The sequence below is a fragment of the Medicago truncatula genome, chromosome 6 (genome assembly GCF_003473485.1).
Source record: "Medicago truncatula cultivar Jemalong A17 chromosome 6, MtrunA17r5.0-ANR, whole genome shotgun sequence".
NCBI lineage: Eukaryota > Viridiplantae > Streptophyta > Magnoliopsida > Fabales > Fabaceae > Medicago > Medicago truncatula.
The window spans coordinates 15,184,584-15,194,247 of record NC_053047.1 but is presented as its reverse complement, the minus strand read 5'-3'; the positions used below and the strand labels follow the sequence as shown (position 1 = coordinate 15,194,247).

General features: G+C 32.6%; 1 long non-coding RNA gene across 2 annotated transcripts; it reads right to left on the bottom strand.

Moving 5' to 3' along the window:
- LOC120580821 (uncharacterized) lies at positions 1–3,395 on the bottom strand. 2 transcript variants are annotated; one of them, XR_005646579.1, is made up of 5 exons: positions 3,027–3,395; positions 1,650–1,696; positions 1,195–1,331; positions 967–1,099; positions 1–530 (listed from the first exon to the last, which is right to left on the bottom strand). It is a non-coding gene; the product is annotated as an uncharacterized lncRNA (long non-coding RNA). The 2 variants fall into 2 exon arrangements; XR_005646580.1 differs by lacking the exon at positions 1,650–1,696 and having other exon boundaries at positions 2–530; positions 3,027–3,392.
- Positions 3,396–9,664: the final 6,269 nt, after the last annotated feature.

Here is a 9,664-nt window from a genome sequence, read left to right as displayed (position 1 = left end):
AGAACACATCCACTACTTTTTTTTTTTGTGGGAGTGTTCTAGCAAGCTACACCTTAAGGTGTTTTTAACTACTTTTTAGTTATAGCTTGCTAAAACATACCTTCTGAAAAATAAGTGGGTGTATCCTAGAAAATGCCTATAGGAGTTGCTAACATACACCCACTTATATTTTAGAATGTGTGTTTTAGAAGCATTCATCTTAAGGTGTAATTAACAACTTTTTAGTTATATCTTTGCTAAAACACACCTTAATAAAAACTAGTGGGTGTATTCTAGCAAACCCCATATATATTTATATATATATAAAACTTTACGGTGCGTATAAGTGAGGTGTTTGGGGTTTGAACTCCGGCCTCTGCATATAACAATGTATGTCCCTGACAACTGAGTTATGCTCACGGGGACGAGTGGTAACTAAATTTAATAGCTAATTTATTTATTTTCTAATGATCAACATATAACAATATTAAACTTCCTTTCTTTCTTCTTCAAATCTTCTCGCATCCTTTTACAGTATTAAACTTTTTGTTCTGCCAAAATAACAATATAATGCATGCTTAAGTAGTGGTCACATATAAACTATAACATAATCACATGTAGCAGCATAGAAAAACTTGCAATGATATCAACAATCATAGAGCAACATACAATAGCAAAACCAAATATTGTTGAACCAAAAGATAAAAAATATGCTCAGAAATGAGCAACAAACCAGAACAATCCAACAAGTTCTTTTTAATTCCTTATGTATATGTTATTTCTATAGCTAATTGCCCAATTCTTGAGTCTCCTTCCTACAAGAAGCATACCTTTTAAAAACCCATCTAAATTACCAAATTATTATTGGTGCAACAACACAAGTAACTCTATTGTTAAATGCAGACAGTGATAATCTGATTATAATTGTAAGTGATTATTTTCACAGTAACAATCGTATTAAGTATTAACAGTAGGAATGGAGCTAACCTTAGACCATCTTTTGTAGAGCATCAATAGCCAACGTATTTGATGTCACAAATAAAGGATTCCGGGTCATTACTTTTGACACCATTTTCTGATCCGGTCACAGACCCTCGGCAATAACTCTAGTAGCATTATCCTAAACAAAAGACACACCTCATTTCCTTATATCTGATAATACAATATACACACACTCAATGAACAAACATACATTCACATAGAAAATTCACAAACCATGTTAGTCATTATTCCAAATAACAAAGCATTCCAAATAACAAAGCATTGGCATCAGTCAACAATACAACATCAACGTGTCGTGCTGCCATTCTGCGACATGCGTCTGAAACTGATTTCCCCTTAGATATAGTGGTCTGAAAACAATAACCAACACAAAACAAGCATTCTACCATGAAGCACAATAAAAGCAAAATCAAAACAATAACCAACACAATACAAAACTCACACTTCATCTCAACCATTTTTTCAACGTGAAAAATCAAATGAAAGAAAAATAAGCAAGGAGATGCGAAACCAAAGATGAAAACAAATACATAATCGAAGATGAAATCAAATAAAAAAAGGAAGATGAAGTTGAAAACATAAAGATGAATTCGTATACGGAATCAAAGACGAAATCAAATAAAATCGAAGATGGAATTGAATTCGGAATTAAAGAAGTGTTAATTCACCTGTGATTCGCACATTTAGCTTTGCGGCCATGTTTGAACGTTTGCTTCTGGTTAGCTCGAACACATGAGAGAGATAGATAGATAGATAGAGAGAGAGAGAGAGAGAGAGAGAGAGTGTTAAAAGAGTTGAAATGTTTTTTGTTTTAGTAGAATATGAATGTGTTTTGATATAGTGTTACCAATGTCCCTTTGTTTCATTGCTATTACACGTACACCCTCCGGTCATTAATATAAGCAAAAAACTACATTCTAAGTTCATTCATTTAATGATGTATGTGATCTATAATAAAGACATAATATTCCATTAAACTTTAAAGTTTGCTGCTATTCGCTGATGTTGCGGTTTAGAGTTGGTATTCCGTTAAACTTTAATTGTTTGAAACTAATTTCATCTACATGCAAGCCGTAATATTCCATCTAAATCATAAATAAAAAGTGTGTGCGCGCGTGTCATTTATTTCTTTACCGCTTTATATATATCCAAAAATGCAAAAAAAAAAAAAAATTAGATTAGGGATTATATGGTGATCCAACATTACTACAAACAAATTCACGCGCTTTTATTTTTATTGATCCGTTAGTTTAATTTTCATTCATTATTCTAAAACAACAAAAACATTCAAATAACAAAAGTCCCAAAAATATTTTCATAATAAACCTTGATCCAAAATCAAGTGATTCCTTTTTTTTATTTCTTTCTTAATCAAATTTCAATATATTTAATCATACAAGTCATTTTCTTTTAACATAAAAAATACAAACAAAACTTATTTTGTTATTTGGCTTTTCATTTTAAAACTCTTTTCGAAAACTAATAAAAAACACACAACCAATCAAACGTCAATTTCTACTCTGAACTACGAGGTTTTGATCCCTCACGGGTAAGTAGGCAAATGACCATGTCTTTTTAAGCAAGCAAGTTTATAGCACATTAATTAAATAAAACCAAGAGGTTCTCGTAGAGTACTACGAACATAAAGGGTGCTAATACATTCCCTTTGTGTAACCAAACCTCGAACCCTAAATCTTTTCAAAACATGGGGAGTTTGAACTTTTTTCCCCTTTTCAAATTAAATGTTCAGTCGTGAAATAATTAGTGAGTCAAACGCTAATCAAATAGTCTTTATCTCCAATAAATGACGCAACAGATATGCTAATGTGTGTTTAGGTGTGCAAATACATAGAATTAAATTGTGACTCTCTAAGTCATGTTTTGATTATGGTATATCAGGACTCTAAATGGGTGGGGCCGAGGGTGTTAAAACCCGCCCCACCCCGCCCCGTTGCCATGTCTAGTAACAACTAGTTTAAATCTCTCTCTCTCTCCCCCTCCCTCCGTCCCTCCCTGCACATGCTTAAGGGGTCTGAGTTTCTTACCAGTTTAAACAATATATTGTTGGTTGCTTTAAGGTATTTCTTTTCCCGTATGCCTTGGATCTCCGGTACAAGATGCATGCCATCTCATAACTCTGTCGTGACTTCTAGCTGCCTCTGTATGCAATCCACTGTGTAAATGCAAGACACGCTGCTAGTCTCTCCTCGAAAAAGAGCCCTTCCCCCAATTCCCAGTTTCCCTTGGCTTTCATATGAATAAAAGTTCTGAAGAATCGCTTAATAAAATGTGTGTAGAACTTTTATTCGTCACAAGTTTAGCCATATATTTCCCTTTCTTTTGCATGTATCAAATAGAAAAAGATATGACCATTTTATAATGTTTAAAGCTTAAACTTACTTTGCATAGATTTTAGAATACTTGGTAAAATGCCCCTTAACTGTATTGAATTATCTTGGTTGTCCCTTTAATATACTTAGTAAGGAGGTTGTATAAAAAAATAATTTAATTATAAGAAATAATTTTAATTTTTTAACCTTTTGTGATAGAATAAAAATGTTTTTACCTTAGGAAAAATGTCAGATATGAAAAAGGTCGGATAATTTTTAGAAAGCATCTGATACAAAAGATTAGCATTGGTGACTTCAAACAAGATTTGAAGAAATGTCAAACCAAAAGTAAAAAAATTAATTAGAAGAGATATCTTATCATGAAGCTTCTGATGAAATCAAACTCATTGCATCTGAAGATGGCGTCAATAGTCTTGGACACTTTGACCTGATTCGTCTTCTTCTAATGGAATGTCGCTTTCAAACCTTTAATGGTACAATCTGTCTTCTTTTGGCCACGTGCAGAATCAAACATGAAAATTCAAGGATAAAGAAATTGTAACAGATCATTCTATAAGAAGGAAAGGATTTTCGAATGACTATTCAACAACATTATCCATAAGAAGTAAAAGTCTTAACGATTTTGATCAAGCTTCTCAAGGACTTAATTGAAGCGTTGATCCCTCTTAAATAACGAGTCTATTATTCTCTCCTAGACAAGAACCTGACTTCAATCATTTTACAAGTGTCATTACTCTGTATAATTAAAGAGCGCAAAAACAGTTAAAAAAATTCTAAAAAATTTTAATCTTAGAGGGAAAACACTAATTCTAAAATTAGAGTTTTCTCCTAAGCTGAAAACACGATAAGAAGCAAATAAAGTTCTGCTTCTGATGTGATGTTTAGTACTAGATTGCAGCGGATAAAAATAGAGAGAGAGAGAGAGAGAGAAAAAAAGAAGAAAGACACAAAGCAATTATACAGGTTCCTTCCACAAACCGGAAGTCAGTCATCCCTTTCACTTCCAAGGAGAGTTCATTAAAATGTAATATCTGATTACAACTGCTCAATGCTAAAACTAGCAAGAGACTTCAAACTACTTAAGCACAACTGCAAGAGATTTCATATGCTCCTGAACACAATCAAGAGACTTCATATCCTCAAGCACAGCTGCAAGAGACTTCTATTCAAACAGAATTACAAAGAAAAATGTTTGATGCTGAACACTTGATATACAATCAATGGTGTTCACAATACAAATCAGATACAAACTCTTAAGACTCTAAAATTTCTAAGATATAAACTTTGATAAGAAATTCTACGTGAACTTTTGATGCAGAACAATTTCAGCTGTGTTTTGGCGCTTGTAAATTGTTGTATAGTCTTCACTCCTTTATATAGAGGTGTGAAAGAGACGTTGTGAATTGCCAGCACATCAAAATAGAGTCGTTTGAAAGTTTGATCAATCACCAATGATATTTTTCCTGATATGGTTATTATCCTATGAAGGATCAATTTCAAATCCATTCCATGTATGAAGGAACATTGTTGCAGGCATAGTTGTTATCCTTGTCCTATAGCAGAGACATAAACTGAGTAGTGGAGGTAATGGTTGTACACTTCGTACAATTGTACTTTGTCAATGCTCTTAAAAGAACAAGCATCCAATGCCTTCAAATTTATTTGAATCACGTGTGTGTGGTTTTAATTTTAAATTTTAACTATTCATTTCCAAGTATACAGGGGCGGATCCACAATATAGGTAAGTGTGGTTTATAGCCACATATAATTGTTAGCATTTTTTCCCTTTTACCATGCCTAAAAATATTGATTATGTACTATATATGTTGTGCTTATATCACATTCCTTTATATTCTACGGTCTATCAGTGGAGGAAGTGCTTTTCTCTTGTACATGTCCTGGGTTCAACTCCCATTACCTTGCAACCTGTAGGAATTGTACCTACAAAAGAAGGGTCGATGATACACCCTAACCGCTTTGCCATAGTGCTTAATCTGTTGTATATAGTATCGTTTAAATATATAGTATTATAAACCAAAGATAATGAACAGAGAGTTGAATTTTACAGTATACATATGTTGAATTTTACATGTACATGGTGGATGGTTATGTTTATTGTATACATATGTTGAATTTTACATTTCATTATCCTTTGCAAATGTGTTCAATCTATGTGGCCTGCTATGCTACAGAACGAACAGAGAGTTGGATGTGCATGTTGGTTTGAATTTCTCTCTACTGCATTGGCTCAAGTTCTTCATATACTTTTCGAAAAGAGAACATGAGATGTTTGAGTAACTAATGTTGTCATTGTACTCAGCTTTATATGTATTATCCTTTTCAAAATTTCTAAAATGATATATAATAAGTTCTAAAAAGTTGAAAATAAAAAATGATGAAAAAAATATAGGATTTACTCTCCTATGTATAGAAGCTAAGGACATATTTGGCTCTTGTAACTGTTGTATGTATGTATATTTTAACATACTCTCTTATTATATCGAGTTACATTAGAGGGTGTGTTAAAAGGTGATAAACTGAGCTTGTTTTTGGCTGCTTGCTGGTGGATTTGGAGAGCAAGAAATCTATTATGCTTGGAAAGTGTAACGATTACAAAAAAAAAAAAAAAAATTGGAGCAAGAAACATTGTGGGTTGGATGGATTTGTTAGATCCCCCCGCTGGAATCACCCCTTTGTTGCGGGCTGATGCTCTTTAGGCTCAGTTTGTGAGTACTGAACATTTAATTACGATGGGATTGTGTTTACACCGATTTTTGGTAATGTAAACTTCATTATCCATCAATGGTATCCATCAATGATTTCAGGACATAAATGTTGATCGAGGGTGACAAATGTATTTTTAAAGGGGATCGTTCAAGCCTCGCGGTTTATGACATCACTTCCAGCATTCTTTAAGAACATTAATGTCAGAATTGTTTCCAACATCTTGTAATAACAAGTTGTCTCATGACAACATGATAGAAAATTTCCCAAGTGAGCATGTTAAAAAGAAGAAGAAATAGAATAAAGATGGAAAGAAATGCAAAAGAAAAAGGAAAGTAAAACAAGAACATTGGTATTAAATTGTAGGAATGTAAAGGGTGGTCGGAATCTGTCAATCTCTCCACTCCTGAACCCGTTTGCTCCCATGGCGTAGGTGTTACAGAGTTTTCAGAAGTCAAGAAACCAACCTATTGTTATTATTACAAACTGATATATATATAGGCCTTGTAGAGAAAACTACCACTAAATCCTACGGTCTATATTAAAAGTAGAAATAACTTCCTATAACTTCCTAAGACACTAGGAAATAACTTTCATGCACTAAGACACTAAGAATTAATCTTCATAGCCCTTCAGTTTTGTTTATCACCGCATGTTCGACTTTGCCTTATTATTGTTACTAGCACCATGTCCACGTTGAAGCATTCCATATCTTTAGACATTGGATCTTGCATAATCATGTTACATCACGTTACTGTGCCAATAATTTCTTTATTTCTCCAAGGCTCCTCCCACAAAAATGAATCACTTGATAAACTAATGGTTCTCCAAGGCTTCATTAGCCACATGTATGAAATATATTAAATTACTTTGTCGAAAACCCAGCGTGTCGAATTCTGTATGGTCTTGGTCGAAATCTCTTTGCACTTTGCAGCATGTTGAAAGAACACATTTGCCTTGTCGAAAATAGAATCATGAGTTCGACCAAATAGTTCATTTTTGGTGTTAACAGAGGCCTCCCAGAATGTTGTTTCTCGAAAGACATGAGAGGAATAACATTTTGAAACATTAAACAAAATATGAACATTGTATGTTTATGGTCTTCTTCGACCGCTTCATAAGAAGTTATTTTTCATCTCTTCAAGCCAAATTCAAATTTAGTATATTGGCTTTAATGAACTTCAAATAAATCACTCAAAAATCAACCGGTAATATATGCATACACCATTCATGGATACATGACTTTGATTGTATCTAAACCAATCATAAAACTTTCAAATATTTATAATCATAATCGACAGAAATGAAATCAGTCGAAAGTTTTGTTTTTATGTGCTCTAATAATTAATGGCAAGTACCATTTTATGAAACAATATCATGTATCAAAGGACAATCTTACATATCCACTCAATTACATTTAAAATGTTGGCCAAGTATCATATTTTTTATTTGAGCATATAACATTACATTGATAACTTGTATCAAAAAAAAAAAAAAAACATTACATTGATAACAAAAGAAATCTTGTTTTTTTTTTCTCGACAAAAGGTCAACAAGAGAATTCAATAAGAAGAATCCTCTGATTGGCTTTAAAATACCGGTCTTTATTAAACATTCAAGCCTTAAATATGATCATGGTTTAAAAACAAAATCATTTTAATTACGGTTTTAAAAACCAAATTTACAGTCATAATATGACTTATTCATCCATAGATTTTTCAGGCGAATGTTAATCATAAAGATTAAATCAACAATTTTAAAACATTAGAGGCCTCTCAAAGGCTAAAACTTTTCAGTTTCAATCTTTGTAAAATATGGCTTAAACAAAACCATTTTTTTTTGTGTGCATATAAAGTGTTGGGTCGCACAAAACTTGAAATTGTCCCACTGGGCGTGTCAATTTGTTTACACCAATTTTTGGTAATGTAAACTTCATTATCCATCAATGGTATCCATCAATGATTTCAGGACATAAATGTCGATCGATGGTGACAAATGTATTTTTAAAAGGGATCGTTCAAGCCTCGCGGTTTATGACATCACTTCCAGCATTCTTTAAGAACATTAATGTCAGAATTGTTTCCAACATCTTGTAATAACAAGTTGTCTCATGACAACATGATAGAAAATTTCCCAAGTGAGCATGTTAAAAAGAAGAAGAAATAGAATAAAGATGGAAAGAAATGCAAAAGAAAAAGGAAAGTAAAACAAGAACATTGGTATTAAATTATAGGAATGTAAAGGGTGGTCGGAATCTGTCAATCTCTCCACTCCTGAACCCGTTTGCTCCCATGGCATGGGTGTTACAGAGTTTTCAGAAATCAAGAAACCAACCTATTGTTATTATTACAAACTGATATATATATAGGCCTTGTAGAGAAAACTACCACTAAATCCTACGGTCTATATTAAAAGTAGAAATAACTTCCTATAACTTTCTAAGACACTAGGAAATAACTTTCATGCACTAAGACACTAAGAATTAATCTTCAAAGCCCTTCCGTCTTGTTTGTCACCGCATGTTCGACTTTACCTTATTATTGTTACTAGCACCATGTCCACGTTGAAGCATTCCATATCTTTAGACATTGGATCTTGCATAATCATGTTACATCACGTTACTGTGCCAATAATTTCTTTATTTCTCCAAGGCTCCTCCCACAAAAATGAATCATTTGATAAACTAATGGTTCTCCAAGGCTTCATTAGCCACATGCATGAAATATATTAAATTACTTTGTCGAAAACACAGCGTGTCGAAGTCTGTATGCTCTTGGTCGAAATCTCTTTGCACTTTGCAGCATGTCGAAAGAACCTATTTGCCTTGTCGAAAATAGAATCATGAGTTCGACCAAATAGTTCATTTTTGATGTTAACAGATTGTTTGTTTTTTTAATTTGAAGGATTGCGATGGGATTGTTATTAAGTTAGGTGGTGATAATGTAGTATGATAATTATTCACGGAGATAGAAATAATTTTGTGGGTAAGTCAATTCTTTTAATGTATAAATATATAATTTTATATTAGTTAATTTGGGTGACTATTAACTTTTTATTTATGGAACATGTTATAAACTGATGTTTTAAGGATGTTATATTCCACACATGCATAAAAATTGGTGAGAGATATAGCATTAGATATATAATAATTAAAAACAAATAAATATTCATAAAAGTTTGTTGCCTTAATGGCTAGGAATTCATTGAAGGTTGGTTCGGTTCCCTTTGACGTTTTTTAATAAATCTTTTAAAAAACAAATAGAAAATTAACAAAAAAATGGCATGCCTGATTCAAACTAGGAATAGAAAGGTACTTGATTTCTTAGGTTATCTGCTTGTATATATAATATTACTTCAAACTCTAATATGTATACATATACTTATTAAAAATTATTTTACTAAGATTTTGGATGGGGCGTGATCCACTCTAACCCATGAGTGGTTCCGCCACGGATGATAATATTATTAAGATATGAGATCATTTTCACTATTTGAACAACGGAAGATTATAGTTGCACCAACGAAAAACTCATAATATATTTTTTTTGGGACCCCTTTATAAGGACCCAACAAATAATTTATTCTACCAATTGATAATAATTTCAAAG